Consider the following 17,560-nt stretch of genomic DNA (forward strand, 5'->3'; position numbering starts at 1 on the left):
CAGAACCAGCTCAGTCAGCCCCAAAAGGGACTCACCACTGCCCAAAGCTGAGCCCACCAGACAGACACAGGGTTGTGAGAGCAGGTTCATGAAGGGGTGAAAATACATCATGCAAAGCAGCCGAGGGAGAGGAGTGAATATGAGCAAGAAACAACTCTGCAGACACCAGGATCAGTGTGAAAGAGAGGGGAGAGGATGCTCCAGGTGCCAGAGCAGAGGTTCCCCAGCAGCCCATTAGGGACCCCACACTGGAGAATGTGACCATGCACACAAGGAAGCTGTGACCCTGTAGGAGATCCTGTGTTGGGGCAGGACAATCCCTGGCAGGACCCTGAAGAGAATCAGGAGTGAAGCTGAGCCCAAGAAGAAAGGAGGTGATTTTAGACTTGTTATTTCTTATTATCTTACTCTGAATATCATTTGCAATAAATTAAATTAATTTCCTCAAACAGAGTTCTTTTGTCCCACAAAGGTAATTAGTGAGCCATCTGTCTTTGCTCTTAACTTGACCTATGAGCTTTTCATTGCATTTTTTGCCCCCTGTGTTTTTGATGGAGAAGGGAGTGACAGAGTGGTCTGGTAGACACCTGACAACCAGAAGAGGTCAATCCAGCACACTCACTCTCTGTCTTTCCAATCTAATGGAACTTTGGAATTCCTTCCTACATGGTCCAAATACACCAAGACAAGAGAAGAGTACAACCTTCTTTTAGTCAGTATAGGCCACTGCTTGAAGACTTTTTTGATTCTAGTATAAATCACCACACAGTAAGTAAAACTAAAACTTCAATTATTTAATTATTGCCACATCCGGGCAATAAATAACAAGTTGCAGAAAAAAAAAAAAAAAAGAAACACAAAAATATTGGGATTGTCTAAATTCCATTTTCATTTGAAAGATCTTGGCTATTGTGCTGAAACACTTGAGTGCAAGATATAGTTTAAAATACATGTTTAAAAGGTTTAGTCTCACTGACACCACAGAGAATTTATTAAGTATGTTAGCCTCTCAATGTCAGTAGAGCTGAGGCAGGCACTTTGGCACTAAGGGTATTAAAAATCTTTGCTCAAAATTAAATTTGAATATGTAGACTATTTGCAGTTATCAGGACTGAGTGCTCCTTGATCACACCTCTGAACAGAGTAGCTAGATTGGGCATTGTCCTTTTCAGGCATGTAATTCTTCATTTACATTAGCTCTGAGGTGACTGAAAGTAACTTGCAGCCATATGTGTTCACAAAGCCCAGCTCCACTTACCCACATTAAGTAGTAACAACCACAGACACTCATTGGTGCTACTTTTGTGGCCACCTTCAAAGCCTTCCTCAGAACAATTGAGATTGTTTCATTGTTCTGATATTGGCATATATGCAAAACTCCTGTGTTTCCAGTTCAAGAAAGTTCAAAAGACGCCTTCACATCACAAGGAACAAACCAAACCAGGTAGGTTTTTCCTCAGCATTCTCACTGCTTTGGCCTGAACCTATGTCATAGAACCTCCAGAACAGTAGACCTTACATTGAGATATTTGTTAAAATATTGTTTAGAATAGCATAAGACATTTCTTTATCTCTCTCACCAATAGTTCAACTCCAGGGTTTACAATTCTAGAACATAGACTAAAACACTGAAGTTCTTAACTCAGGCACAGCTGAGCTTTTCCTTTAAGAAGATTAAGTAAAAGAATTTTGTCATTCAAGAACAACCAACACAGGAAGCAAGTTTGCCATAATAAATGAGATCACCCATCTTTTTGCTGTTATCTAGTGTTCTGACACTAAAATTGTTCAGATGCATTAGATGTTTGAAGGGAAGAAAAAACCCTATTGCCCATGAATGAAAATTACCTATACTTCCTTATCTCTGCTGACAGTTTTCTTAGATCCTAAAACATCACTACAATTAACTTTCGACTATTGTTATTTTAGTGATGCTACAAAAGAATTGGAAAACTGACAGAAAAATACATAAGTAGATTTAAGAGGACAAATAATTTTGATTGTATGAAATTTTTTATTTCCTTATTCTGTAAATCCCTTCCTGAGATGAAAAGATGATCCTGCTTGGTTAACCATGTCTAAAGTATGTTATGGGATTATGGAAACCTTATGGGATTAGAATTAGCATATAATTGTTCAAAAAGCATTAAATCCTTTCCATAGTTGTGGTTTAGAAAAGCCTTGTATGCCCTGTTATTGTCTATGTTCTTTTCTGCATTTTCCTAAAGTGGAATTTGGAATTCAAGAAACAATAGTATTAAGTGGTTTTTTCCATTGTTTTTTCCCAATAACACTATTTTGAACAACAAATAACTAAGAATTTCAGAAGGGATTAAAAAGTGATCTCAGAAGAATGAATAAACAAATCAAAGTGAATAAATATCCTGGAAGGGAGGAAACAGATGGTGTTGATTTCTTAAATAACTTTGCCCTCCCTCAGTGACACTGAACACACTCCATTCCAAAGCCAGAGGATTCTATTGCATTTGTTCTATTTGATTCTGTTGCATAGGTTGTCCAAAAGAGAGGAAAGCAACTTAAAAAATCTATAACATCTGCAAATCTCAGTTGCCTTAGTCTTCATCCAGCTGGCCCAATCCAAACCCTAGCTCAAGAACATAGTGGATGGTGATGGGTTTTCCTCCTATGGGAATAGTGTAATTAGGCTCAGTTAGAAAAACTGACATGAGAGTGTGAAGTTGCTTTAGTGACCTTTATTGCCAAAGACTGCAATCTGCATTACAGCATTTAAAACTATGTTCTAGCTTTGTAGAAATTTGTTTATGCCTTTATTTGACACTCCAAAAGCAAGGTTTCTAACAGTTTTATGGTTGCTGTCATTAGAATTTTTAGGAACATTAATGCAAGCTCACTAAAGCCTAAATCATGGCATGTACATAAGTTCAAATATGTAATGGTCCTTGCGTTTGTTAACATTCAGAATCAAAGTGCTAGCCAGTCCCACTGAGATCTTTTCATTTCTGGATGCAATTATAAGGTGCATGCAAGAATAAGCTGAATGTAGATTCACTCACATTGTAAGGTATTTTGAATGTCTTCACATGGACAAACCCATGGTTGCTTTGTGTGCTTTTCCTCTAGCTCAGTAGGATACTAACAGAAATAGTATTTCGAAATGCAGGGAAAAACAAAAGCAGAACAAAAAATTTAATAAATCAACTGTTTTTAAAGTGAAAAACAGGAGGCTACTCTTTTTCTTTCTACTGCTTTACACTTAGCATTCTCATTCATTGTTTCAGTTTCCATTGCTTTTAGATTTCTGGAGATATTTTTTTCGGCCAAAAAATTTTATTGCACCACTGCAGCACCAATAAGCTCTAGATATCTGAAATTATTGAATGACTAGATGTGTTTATATAAAAGAAAGCAAAAAATACTAATCTTGGTAATAATTACAGTGCCCTTAATATTTATTGACTTTTTAAGTCTAAGAAAATTCACAAGCACATCATTTCTCATGCATCATTAAACACTTTAAGAGATGATGGTGTCTGCACTGCAATATCACACTCAAGCAGCTGCAGTGGTCAGCCACTGCATTCAGCAGAAGTCTGCTTTTCACAATATACACGTTACTCTAATTGATCTCCAGTGGCAACATACAAAGCAATTTTCAGGTTCTGATTTTTGTTACCAGAAATTTTGCCATTGTTTTAGGTATTGTTAGTATTTTTTTTTTTTACTTTTTACTATTTATGAAATATTTTTGTTCTCTTTTCCCAGTGTGTGTTTTGCGTACTTTGGGACAGAAAATTATTTTTACTCTGTAGAGTTAGAATAGAGGTCTCCAATGCTGATTGAAGGAGCAGATGAAATATAGTGTAGGTGTCTGCCCTACAGTTAGCCATGCAAAGTGACAGCCTTTGCCAGCACTAGGTCACACAGGACACACAGGGCAGGAAAAGCAACCCCGGGTGTATTTTTGGGGACTAGTGTCTAGCTGTACAGCATCAACACTCTTAAAAAGGCAGTTTTGTTCTGATACAAAAGTCCCTGTACCACATAGGCATGGTTATCATGATGATCAGCTGGAAGTACATCTGAGAAGCTGGAGAGTAGCAGTGACACCAGGCTCACTTAGTATCTTTGAGAAATTTTTACCATGGCTAGGCTGGTATGGGTTCAAGCTAAGAGATCCAAGGAAATGCAATGGAAGCAAAGTAACACTGAAATACCCGTTTAACAGTACTATGAAATGCCCCTAGTATTTACCAGCCTCTCAAAAGCACACCATTCTACCTAAAAAATGTATAGCAAAAAAAAAATAATGTCCTTCTATCTCTTCTCAACAGTGTAATTGATATGTTCAGTTCTGTCTGAAAATACTAAATACAACAAACTGCCACTGTATTCTTTGTGATTCTCTAAAATTTAGTTTTAGTTCTTTCTGCATAAGCTTTAGTATTTTTCTAGATCTGAAGATAAATGACTCTACTTTCCAGCCAAAAATATAACAGGGGTTATAAATTTTGCGAAATCTTGTTTTTGAAAAACAAAGAGAAAAATATTAAGTCACTGCAAGACATCTTCTCTTTAGAATTTATAATTCATTTTTCCTTTGCCTGGCCCAGCTTGTGATTGAGGTACATCATGAGAAAGTACAACCTAGGAGCAGATTAGTTGTGGTGACTGTATCAATGCAGTAGACTCTTTTTTATTCCTTCAGTTTTCCCACTCCCACACACACTTTCACTGTAAGCAGTGTTTTGCAAAGATCTTGGTGGCAAAGACTGTCAGCTCAGACACAGCTGGTGGTATTGAGAGGAGGATCCTGGAACTTCTTCATTTTTCTGATAAATTACTATAGCTGAGACAGTTCCTTATAATGCTGTCTTTGCAGCTGACTCCCTCTTCTCCTTTCAAGTCTAGTTGCTCTTACTCCTTTGCTGTCCTGTGACCAACAAAGATTTGAAACACAGAAGTAAGATGCAGGTGGCTCAGATATTACCCCTGTGGGCAAAGTATCAGGTATCTACAAAGGGCTCTGTCCCAGTCTCTGATATATAAGATATTCCAAGTCTTTCATCTGAAACACACAATGAGAACCCTTGATCCTTGAATGTTGCTTTGCTGTCTACATTAATATTGAAAGCCTGGTTTATTGTGCTTAGTTTGTTGATTGTTGTAGTTGAATGTCTACCTCTGTGTATAGCTTTCAGTAAATGAAATAGGAATCATTGGGTTCCCTTAGAAAACAGAAGTCAAATATACTGACAGCCTTGCACCTCCATGGAGACAGATGTATGTAAGGAAAGTAAATTAAAGAAATACATTCTTAGCTAAGGAAAGATTATATTGAGACTCAATATATTTGTAAACTTACTGTGCTACCCCAAGACTTTATTAGTTTGAAATCCTGCATGATACAGGCTTGCAAGCAAAGAGTTGTACATATATCCTGTGCATGTAATTCTAGTAAAGAATTACATTTTTCTTTCAACTGGAAAGCAGCTAGAGAACTTTAACTAATTAATCTTGTTTTATGATAAATGTCACATAAAAAGGAAAAGAGTGTGTGGACTGTCTTCTTCATTAATTAACTAAGACTGCTTTATATCTCCAGGGATGCAACTTTATTGCAATATATTTACTGAATAATGAAAAATTAATATCCCCACAACTATATACGTCAATATTCTAGGTCACGTTTTTAGCAGTTTAGCAAAAACTAATTCTAGATATCATCCTTTTTCCCAGTCATTATGATTGATCTTCATGTGAAAATAAAGAGATCAGAGATATTGCTTTCTTCTTTTTAAGGGAGAAAAAGTCCTTGATCATATTCTTGGCAGCATCTTCCATATATTCTATGGGAGTGTAGAAGCCCTTCTCTTCAGATAGATAAAAAAGACTAAGCACCAGCACACTGTTCTCATGCAGAGGGAAAGAATACAGAGGATCACTTCCATACTATGTGAGAAAATCCAATCTATTTCACTGCATTTCTTTCAAGGAAGAAGTAAAGTACAGCCATCCCTAAACAATTTGAAGTCTTTCTTTTGTGGAGGAGACAAACATGCAAAGCACTGCACCCAGTTCCCCCAGCCCAGCTGCATTCTCCAGAGTGAGCACTGCCATCTGATTTTGCCTTGCTCCTACCCTGACCATCTTCTTTGGCATTCAAGAGATTCAGCTGCTCTGTCTGACCCAGTTCTGGACTAGACCTGACCTCCCCTCTGGTCCTTGCTCAGGCACTCCAGTGACCAACAGTGCCTTAGCAGGGCATGCCCCCTTGAGAGCCTTTGCTGTCCTGTGCTGGTTTACAGCAGTAGAATGTCAATCACACACAGGTTGGAGCAGTTTCTAGTATTTACATTCACCCAGCCTTGTGTATCAGAGCTTTAGGAGTGCCTTTAAAGGCTGGAGTCAAGTCATTCCAAGAGATGTAGCTGGTAGGTGGAGGAGCCAGAATTAAAAAGTAGGTAGTGTGATTTCAGACCAATTATTGCATGCTTTTACCATGCAACCTGGAATTCCTCTTTCTATCAGATAAGATATCTCTTCATGGCTCTAGTACACAAGCTGTGGTGTCTGATGTCCCCTAGACATGTGGCACAGATAAGTTTTTGATAACCAGTACATATAACATAGATAAAATAGACTTAAAAGTGGAAAAAAATCTCTGTCATGTTTGTGTGGATCTGAAAAAAAAAAAAAAAGATAATTAATTCTGTGAAAGATTAATCCTATTGAGCATTTTCTAATTTTCCAGAGAACATGGATTCAAAAAAACATGCATGATTTAATTAGTATTAATACTAAAAAATCTGAACTGAAATCCATACATAAAAGTATTCCTAGAGATTATTAAAACTATATTTGGATTAAAAATTAGATTTTTTTAAAATTTGGGAGAAGAAAGCATTTCTGACAAGAGTATTTTTTCTTCATAGGCATTTTGGGAGAGTTTTTTTCTATTTTTTTTTTCTTCAGTTAATTGCTTCACTATTGTTCTATCATCTTATTAAACTAATGCTCAAATCCACACATTTATTTGGATGCATATTACTTATTCATATTATTATTATATTTTGTTTGTCTTTTTATTTAACATCACTTCTGACTAATATGTGACATGTCTGGTTTGTTACTTTCCCAAGTGGCTGGAAGTTCAGATTCAGTCTGAGCTTCAGAAGTTTAAAGAGATTTTCAGCATCAAGAAGTTAAATGAATGTACTAGATATCACTTGCAGAATTTGGAAACGACCAGTTGAACTATTTTTTTCTGATAATTAGCCACCTATTTTTCTGATGCGAGTTTCAGAAAGCAAATAGATGTGTTGCTAAAAGAATCAACTTAGTGATACAGATTATTTTTCATAAGTTAGTATAAAAGAAGTAATTGTACCAAATGCAAATGACTGCAACTTTTCCAAGACTTAGCATAGCTAGAGAGGCTTTGCATGGAACAAACTTCTTAAGCTCTCAAAAGCAATTGATACCTCTAAGATGTTATAATCCACCTGATGAAGATTTAATAATATTGATGATACTGAGTTCTGTGAGACATTATACAATTTAAGTGAGTCACAAAGTAAATATGTCTTTATTGTTGACATATATGTAGATGATGTTCTACTCTGACCATATTTGATAGTTCCTTTTCTGACTGCCAGTATTTAATATTTACTATAATTTTCCACCAAATTCCTGCATTTTCTCTTCAACTTGCAGGTAAAGAACAAAGCATATATACGAAGAATTTGTAGAAATTGCACGGCAGAACATGCTGGAAATAAAAATGGATATGCTCAGCTATCAACATTTTCTAACAGAGCTTGAGTTTGGGCAAAGCTACCATTTTTCACACCTCTAACAGGCAGCAATAAAATTGCAAACTCTGGCTCTAGACAAACATTTATGCTATTCCTACTTCCTAATGACTTCCCTGGGACTGCTTCTTTTATACAAAGAATAAGCTATGGAACATAAATTGACAAGAGACAAAGTTGACATGCAACACTGAGATTTTTTGTGAAGAAGGAAATCTCTCTCAGAATAAAGGTTTTGTTCATCTTGTTAGCTTGACAATTTGTACAGGCTTTCAAGATATAAATGTTAATATAACTATGTTAATTCCTACATTACAAGATTAATGCTAGTCACTTCTGTGGAAGTTTTCTTCTAGCAAAGTCAGCCTGAACCCTGGATACAAAAGGATTATCAAGCATTAACCTGGATCTCTCCCAGGAGGGAAATATACTCAGAGCAAATAACATTCTTCCCCAGTTACTTGTTAGATTTGTAGTTCAGATACCAGCTGAGATTGCTGCATCTCATTTAATGAGGACTATGGAATATGACTAGAGAACAATGGTATTCTGATAGGCTTGGAGTCTGACCCTGCGTTTTTTAATCTGTCAGACCTCTCAGAAAAAAGTGCTGTCCATCCTGTGGTAGGTCTGACAACTTTGCTTCTTAATATTAAATGAGAAATGAAGCTCAAACTGTGTATATATATATATATATATATATATGTATATGTGTATGCATATGTGTATGTGTATGTGTATATATATACATACACACATATATATATGTAATAACACATTTTACTTTTTAATAATCCAATCTTTAAGGTGGTGTTAAAGGTTTAAGTTGAAGAACAAAGTCCCAGTTAAAATAATATATTTCCCTTAAGGTAGCAGTATTAAACAGTTTCCTGGAGAGGCTCTTGAAACACAGGCCTTTCAAAACAAATGGGACAGTCTCAGTAAAAGGCATTTTTGCATTCCACATTGCAGGGTTGGTATCATACCATAATAGTCATTCTCATGATGAGACTTGATGGCTAACCTGCCAGAAAATAGCTGACTTTTTTTGGCTTTCTTCCTCCATTTTTCACCCGCCCCCCTCTGCTCTTTATAATATATTTAAATAGAGAAAAAAAAATCACACATTTTTGACAAGTAGGAACTGGGGTCAGAACCAACCCCCATCTCCTTCCCAGCTTTCATCTGCCTGAAGCAACATGGCTTGTTTCATCTCTTACCTAGGAAACAAGCCAAATGGAACATGGCCCTTTGCAAGAGCTGCCTCTCATATGAAGAGCCTGTCTTTTCTGAAGGACAGGCTGCTCCTCCCCTTCTCCTTAACTCAAAAATGTTTCCTATAAGGTTCTCAAATAAAATTAAAAAATTTAAATACTCCACTAAATATCAATATTTCAGTCAAAGTACATAAAATTTGGACTCTTGCTGGCTAGAAGATGTGGAAAAAATAATCTTTCTTTCCTCTGGAACAGAAAGAGGCCATAAGTGGAGTGCTAGTATGAAATGGGCAACTTCATGAAAACTTTGCCTGTGCTATGAACAGAAGCACATAAAGCCTCAAAAACACTAAGTGATTCATAAAGAAGTCAAAGTGGCAAGTGCAATTTTGGTTAAAAGTCAAAGAGTTGTGGGTGCAGTTTGGTTTAGGTTCTGTTTTTTTTCAGGTTGAAATTGTTTCGCCGTCTTCACAAAAGTGCAAAAGAAAACATAATTCATACCTTGTATACACCTTGCAGCCAGTCACCTATTGCACTGACCTGCATTTCAGGTGTGTAGTGAAATTAAAGATCTCATTATTCTATGAAGGATCTCAGCATTGCTCACAAATTGTAGATGGTAGGTGGAAAATGGAGCAATGGACTATTTTGACAACAACTTTGGCACCTCTGGACTAAAAAGAGCTGTCTAAACAAAAACATATGAACAATATTCTTGCAACAGCAGTGTAGATTTTCCTGTCTGTTCATTTCTTAGCTGTTTAAATTAGTCCTAAGGAATTTGACTGATGTAAGCAAACCTTAGCATGTTTGTGCAAAATACTAAGGGAAAATAAATATATTTTGCATGTATTCCAATTATTCCCCCCTTTTGGTAAGGATTTGGAGGCTTTTTGTTGTTTTTTTGTTTCTGGAGATATGCTTCCGTTGTATTCCATATGCTACTTTCTATGTCAGAGATAATAGATAAATTTCCAGGGAAGACGGGGTCACAGAAGCCACAAAGAGTGACACAGGGAGTTCTCATGTATAGAGTGTAAAACTCCTCCACGAGTTTTAGGAGGGAAACTCTTGTTGAGTTAATGGTCTAACATTGCAGTCAAATATAAACCCAATGTTTTCAGATGCTTCCAGTTCTAGTAACTGGTCTAACAAAAGGCAACTGATGAAGCAGAGTTGCAAGCAAGAAACACTTAACACAATCAACAAAATAAAATACATGACAAAGTAGTAATAAACACTTCTTAAAGCGTGATGTCTTAAGTATCATACTAACAAGGCTCTTGCACAGGGAATTTCCACTATACAGGTTGGCAAAGGGGTGACATAAGAAAACTGAAATATGGCATTCTACACTACTTCCATACTTCTGTAGGCTATTAGGGTAAAGGTCTGTATGCTGAAAGAAGAATTCTTTCAACTATTAAGCCTATGTCAAAGAATTTGCAGTCTACACTACTTACCACTTTGATGTCTGGAAAACTAATATTAGTAGGACAAAAATTGAGAAGAAAGGAAAAGAAACATATTCAGGTTGCTTCAACACGAATATAGAACAGTTTTTGGACCAAAGTTGCCCAATCTCTATCCATTAAGACTCTTAAAAGCAGACTGGAAAAAAGCAAACAAACTTCAAACCTTCTGCCTGTAAAAAAATGTTGTGCAAGCTGGAAGATGTTTATAGTTTCTTTAATTCCAGTACTGCTTAGTGAACAATGAAAAATAAAGTGGTTTGAATAATACATTTGGAGAGAGGAAAATCATACCATTCATTAAAATTTGTCATCCTCATTGCAGCTCAAATTAACAAAGGCATCATTATTTAGGAATGCATTTATGTTTGTATTTAAATTTATACTTTTGCTGAGAGAGAGGAATTACAAACTCTGTGGTTTTGCTTCGCTTCCTGCATTTAGATGCAATTCAAACATATTACTGCCCAAAGGCCACTGTGAATTGCGTCTCAAAAGTGGGCAAAATTCTGTCTTCCAATTCCTGTAAGTAGCACTGAAAAGTAATTGGATCACCAATGCTGATGGAGTGATTAATCAAATTCATTCCTGTAACAGTTGCTCATGAACCCATTACCTAAATCATGGCAAAGTAGGGAGTAAGAGTCAGGTGATAAACTGGTTTTGAGCTGGCCCTTTCTAGTGCCATCAGAACTTAAATCTATAACTTTAGTTGAGGGGTTTTGCCAAGGTAAGTGGTCTTTGGACATTTTCCCTAAGCTATCTGTATGAGAAAAGCCAATATCAGAAATTCTCCAAGGAGTGAAAATCAGACTTGAGCATTACTTCCTACTCCATTGATTCAGTTAAATATTATTACCTATATGTTATCTATCCCTTAAAAAAATCATTTCAGTTTCAAACACTGATCACTATTAAAACACACACACACACATATTTAGAACACACATGCCCTGTAATGTGAACAAAACCCAGCTTTTGCTGCTTAGATGATCCAAACACCTGTTATCACAGAAATACAGTAAAGTGTCTCAAAAACTTCAAAAACATAATTTCTTGAGCACTAATAGTAAAAAAGGTCCCCTTCAATAGCATCTTTACACCTTTCTACATGATTTAATATAACTGAAGGTGCCTAACAACTGAAAAACATTATTTAAAATTATCCCAAATCCATTTTACAGCTCAAGGTTAAATCAGGGAAATAAATACAGCTCTTCCACAGGTGTAAGATAAGGGAAACAGGTTTACCCTGTCTTTACTTTCTTTACTCTTTGAATTTTTCCTATTACAAACTGAACTGTCAACCTGTTTCTTGAGTTTTCATGTTTACCCAACTGCTCTTTTTTTCCCCTTTTGCACCTGTATCTGGACAAATTATTCAGTCACACTAGTGCTTTGTAATGAGCTCTTCTTGAGAATCAAAAGTTTCTTCATTTTCAAAGAGAGTGGGGCTAAGGGTGGGCTCAACACTAATCTCCAAAAGGAAGAAATCAGCAGGAATTCTTTTAGAAAGAAAGAAGATGAAGCGGAAGAACATGGGGGGTGAATTTATTGTTCCTAAATTATTTTGAAGTGGTGAATAAAAGTCTTGATATTTGACATCTGTTTGCCCTGTGCAGCTGTTCCCATTCAGAACCACCTTCTGAATTTCTTACAAACAAGTTTTGAAGAAAATGCTGTCTCCTTATCCCCTCTGAAAATGTGTTTTGGAAAACTCATTGTGTTTTTGAAACATGTTTTGTATTAATGATTTAGTAAACAGTGTGTTCATGAGATTGCAAAGGTACTCCTTGAGCCCTACTGAAAGGAAAAAGAATTCACTGGAATGAAAAATACATGGAAACTACTGTAAAGAGTGTAGAAAACATGATTTCCTGCAGTCATGTCAAAACCTGATTTACCATATGTATAATTAATATGTTATGAAAAAAACCCTTAGTCTTCAGAAAACATTGGACTGAGCCTGTTTTGTGGGCAGAAGATACATCTAGAGGTAATCTAAATGAGAGAAATTGCTTATCTGATTCTTTTAGTTTAACCCTTTGCATGGAAATTCTAAGTGTAAATAAAGAAGCAGAAATAAAATTTCTAAAATGTCTAGTCCATATATAATGTATAAGTAGACGTGGGTGGCTCTAATAGGTGGACCTATGATATATAGTAACCTTCAGAGGCTGTACTTGACAATAAAGGCTTATACAAACTTTTAGGAAAACACTATCTTAGCTAAGGATTGCGAGCTGAAAACAAGAGAATTCTGATTAGAAATTAAGTGCACAATTCTTGGAGAGAAAGTAAAAAAGCGCTGAAAAAAAAAAGGAGATAAGCAGCTAAAGGAAACAATATGATTCTTCAGGTTTAGGCCCAAATTTTTTCCATCCAGGTTCAAGACTTTTAATAAAGTCTTGAACCATAAAAAAGCCTTCATTCTTCCAGTAGCCAACTGAGAGGACAAGGCATCTTGCAAGGGTGATTCTGGGTCTTGGTGTCTTTAGGGATTTCACTTACACAAGATACCAAGTTCAGTTCAGGGGAAACCTGGTGAATTCAAGTTTTTCATAGGGAATATCAGAACAGATAGTTCAGTTGTCTCAGACGGTTTTAAATTTCTCTGTTCTACCTTTTCCGTGTTACACTGCAGCATCTCATTTCTGCTTTGAAAGAGCTGCTTCTAGGGCTGACAGAGCAGCTCTATCCTCCATTCCAGTCAGGTCTCTGTTTCTACCGCAGCAACGAGCAGCTATGCCAAAGCAGCCTGCCATGGCAGTTATTTTAAGTAGTCCATTCATTAAAACAAATATAGAATAACAATTCAGAGACCAGAGAAGAGTCATCAGCTAGTGATGATTTACCAGAATAAAGTTCAGTATATACAAACTGTTGACCTAGAAATGATTGTATAAGCCATTACTAATTTTCTGAGTCACCTAGTCAGATCTCCATTGGGTCTTAGATAATATCTTGTAGCTGAACTCAGAACTGCTAACACAAAGCTATAGCAACTTCTCACCTAACAATTACTCATCCTCACTCTGTTGGGTGTAAATTTGATACGAAACATTCCTTGGTAGTTTCTGCCCCCATGCAGCCTACAGAACTTCTGTTCTGAGTGAACACTTAACGTCTTCAACATTTCTGTAGCCTTGAGGGAATAAACTTATTCAGATGAGCAGAGCAAAAAGGCTGGTTCGTGCCCCAGTTCTTACTTCACTTGAATTCTAAGCAGTCATCCATACAAATGTTGATTGTGATATGGATGTAAAGGGAACCATCGTTTTAGTGTGCTGCTTCTCACGGTGTAAATGACTACATAATGGGAGTACTGAAAGGGGCCCCATCAGCTACAAAGAGCAATCTGATATTGAGGTACAAAGTTCATATTTTGCTTCAGATAAGTGAATTATTTTCAGATATATCAAACACTTGACTAGTCAGTGAGAAGTTATTTATGAAATTAAATTGAATCTTTTGCTTTGAATAAAGTAGCCATAGAGATCTAAAAAAAGGAAAAAAATCTGAGCCTCAACTTTTTCCTTACTATAGTGGTTAGCAAGCTGCATGTTGTCGTTCCTATCAAAAATTTATCATTTTTTTTTTTCTCTATAAGACTTTGAACATCAGATTTTCTTTGCCTTTCTGGCCTTAAGCACATGTTCAGCTGATTGGTTACAAGAAATTCTTTTACAGCCTCTGGCTAGGTGCCACCTTCCAGCTTGCTTTTCCACATTCTTGAAATGATCAGTCTGTTCCCCCTCTTTTGAGGGGGATGAAACTTCGTGGTTCAATCACCTTTTAACTGAGTTTCCAGGAGCACAGAGAGTTTCTTTGTACCTGCCTACTGTTGCACATACACATGCCTAATACCTTTCCTAAATATACTTTGTTACTTTTTCACCAACTAAAAAGCAATACTATTTTGGAATTGCAGTTTCTTTTGTTTCTGCCACACTAAGCAATACTTATTATATGTGTGTATGTGTATGTGTATAAGTCCTGTAATAATTTTTTTCTTCATATATTAGCATGAGTTCAAGACAAAATAGGTTTGACTGAATTTGTTATTTTCTGCATTCATAATGACAAAATGACAGCATGCTGAATGTAGATCCTGTCTCATTCCATACCAGTATGCAGGAGTCTGGAAGTTCTATTTTTGGTCTTCCTGCTGGAAATTAGTAAATCACTGATTTCTGATCTATTCCATTACCTTTGGAAAAGCTTTCCATACAGAAGGTGGACAATAAGAAATTATTGTTAAGATATTCTTATTACACATATAATAATACAATTCCTATATTAATTATCCAGACCATCTTTGAGGAGATGAAGTTTCAAGGTCACTGTTTTGCCATACTTGTCTGTTTTTTCTAACAAATTCTTTTGATTTATCTCCAGGTATTCAAGGAAGCTATCACACAGATACCTTGTAAGCTATAGAAAGTTTTACTGCAGTATAAGTATTTTCCATTCTGCATAGACTTGAGCAATTTTTTCCATAAAAGATTCTGAATTCTGAAAACATAATCTGGTTCTTTTGTTCCTGTAAGAAGGATCCTACATCTGACAACTCTATAATGTTTTTTTCAGTATATAAGTCACCAGTAGATCAAGACTGTGTCACAGACATATGCTTTTATTATAACCCTTACATTATTTATCACTGTATATGTTTTGGCATTCTCTTCACCGAATAGGATTAAAGTTTATTTTCAAATTCAGGGAGAAAAGCTTTTAATAGTTTAGGATAACATACTCTCAATCATGGCCAGAAAGATAAATCATCATATCAATTAACATAGCTTTATTATCCCTATTCATATTTACATCTAAAAGACAGTATTACCTATTTTATCATGTGACAAAGCTGGCATTGTGCTCTTCCAGTTCACCAGTCAAAGTGTACTGTGAAAATGAGTTAAATAACTTACAACATTACTCTTAAAAATGTGCAGTAGATGGAAAGTCACAGTTACAGGCAAAGTGTATTACTCAAGATGTAGTCTAAAGCCATAAAATGACGAGGGACCTTACAGTTGAGAATGTAGATGAAAGACAGTTATATATACAATTTATATTCATATAAACTCACTTGCATGGTTATATATATGCTTCACTATATATAATGTTGTCTGAATTCTTCTTAGATAAATACATTGGTTATGATACTGAAATAGCTTTGTGGATGAGTTTATAATGAAGTCGGTTGCAGGATTATATGAATGAATGAAAGAAGGATCACCAATCACCAACCTAGGGTAATAAATCATTCTCTGTCAAAAAAATTGTCACTTAGACATATACTTCCAATATTCAGTACTAGGCTTTCTCAAGACTGTCTACAATAAAACTGAAAGTTAGAATTGAAATCACAAAAGAGAAAAAACTTAAGAAAAACAGTGAAAACAGTGAATTAGAGACTGACTGCAAGCCACTTCCAAGTCTGGCTCAAAAAAAAAAAATCCATAGCAAACAATATTTTCAATAAGGAAATATAAAACATTAAGATCTCCTCTGAAATACAAGATTGCAATCACCAATTTTCAGAAAGACTAACTAAATGCCTGAAATTATTGAAAGAATGAAAAAATATGGAAGAATACAAGATTTTGATAAATACAAAAATACAAGAGTTTTGAGGAAAATATTTATATATATATATATAAGTAGAGCAAACTAGTTAAATGTTATGCAGGTTTAAGAGTTATTCAAATAAAAATTTTAGCCGGTAGAGAAAGCAGTGGTTTATGAACAGAACTAATTTTTTATGTGACTGAAAGATCACAGAATATTCAGAGTTGAAAAGGACCCACAAGGGCCATTGAGTCCAATTTTTAAGTGAATGGCCCACAAAAAGATAAAGCCCAGAACTTGGGCTTTATTAGCACCATGCTCTAACCACCTGTGCTGATCTCAGGGACAAAAAATGCTGCATTGTGATCTCCCTGCCCAACTAGTCTTCAATAATAGTGCCTCTTTAGTTGATCCAAAAAAAAAAAAAAAAAAAAAAAAAAGAATTTCATTTGTTTAAGAAATAAATGTTAAAATGCAAATGACCTACGAAACACAAGATTGGGTTTAATGAGCCAGGAGGTCCTAAGATGCAGGGTCTAAAAAACCTCACCAGTTGTTACCCTTGTCCACTCACTGGAAATGTATTTAATTGAAAGGCAGCAACTAATATCCTGCACAATAGTAATAATTACCACTGCCTGATATGACAGCCAGTTACAAAGGACATATACTGAATTTCATCCAGCAATTTTCAAGCAAAATATCCCACATCCTGTTAAGAATCCCATGGGCTTTTTTGTGGCCCAGTGTCAGTCTTTGTTCCCATTCTGGTCAAAGTCCCAAAATTTCCCAAAAGTTGCACATTGCCATGTTAGTGGAGCAATTAGCAACTTACCATTGTGTTTTCCTTGTTAATTTATGTTTGAATCCTTTTTAACCTCAGAGTTTTAGGTATCTTCAGGATAATTGTAGCTCAGCATTTGCTATGTCCATTACAGTTCCAGCTTTCTAATGTTTGTTGAAGTAGAACTGTTTCACAATTCCAGAGCAATAGGATTTACTTGTGCTTTCCACCATTTTAAGTTCTTTAATTCAATCAAGCATATGCTATCTAAAACTGTGAATAGCAGGCAAAGACATTTTATGATTTTGAATCTATCTCACTTTTTTGAGAGCCAAGACCTGTTTGTTTTTTTGATTGCTCATACAGAATACAAAATAAAATTAGGTTCAGGAAAGTCCAGCTGGAAAGAAAATGTTAGTTGTTTTATTTCCTCCTCAAGAAAAATTCTGCCATTGCCAGGGTAATAGACCTTTTTTCCATAAGTCTGAACAACTTTGAACAATATTGAGCATGCCCACCAAGATCGTGACAAGGTGAAAATCAAACCTATTTTAAAGAGGGTTCAGGAGATTCAGCTTTTTATGGAACCACATCCCTGATACTTTTGTGCTTCTTACTCAATCTGTTAAATGAATTTTAATCCAATGACTCAGACTTGTAAGATAATACCAATGTTTCATGCATTTTGAATTTCATAAGTAAACTTTAAATATTGACTTA

This window comes from Haemorhous mexicanus, chromosome 6, assembly GCF_027477595.1.
Source record: "Haemorhous mexicanus isolate bHaeMex1 chromosome 6, bHaeMex1.pri, whole genome shotgun sequence".
Taxonomy (NCBI): Eukaryota; Metazoa; Chordata; class Aves; order Passeriformes; family Fringillidae; genus Haemorhous; species Haemorhous mexicanus.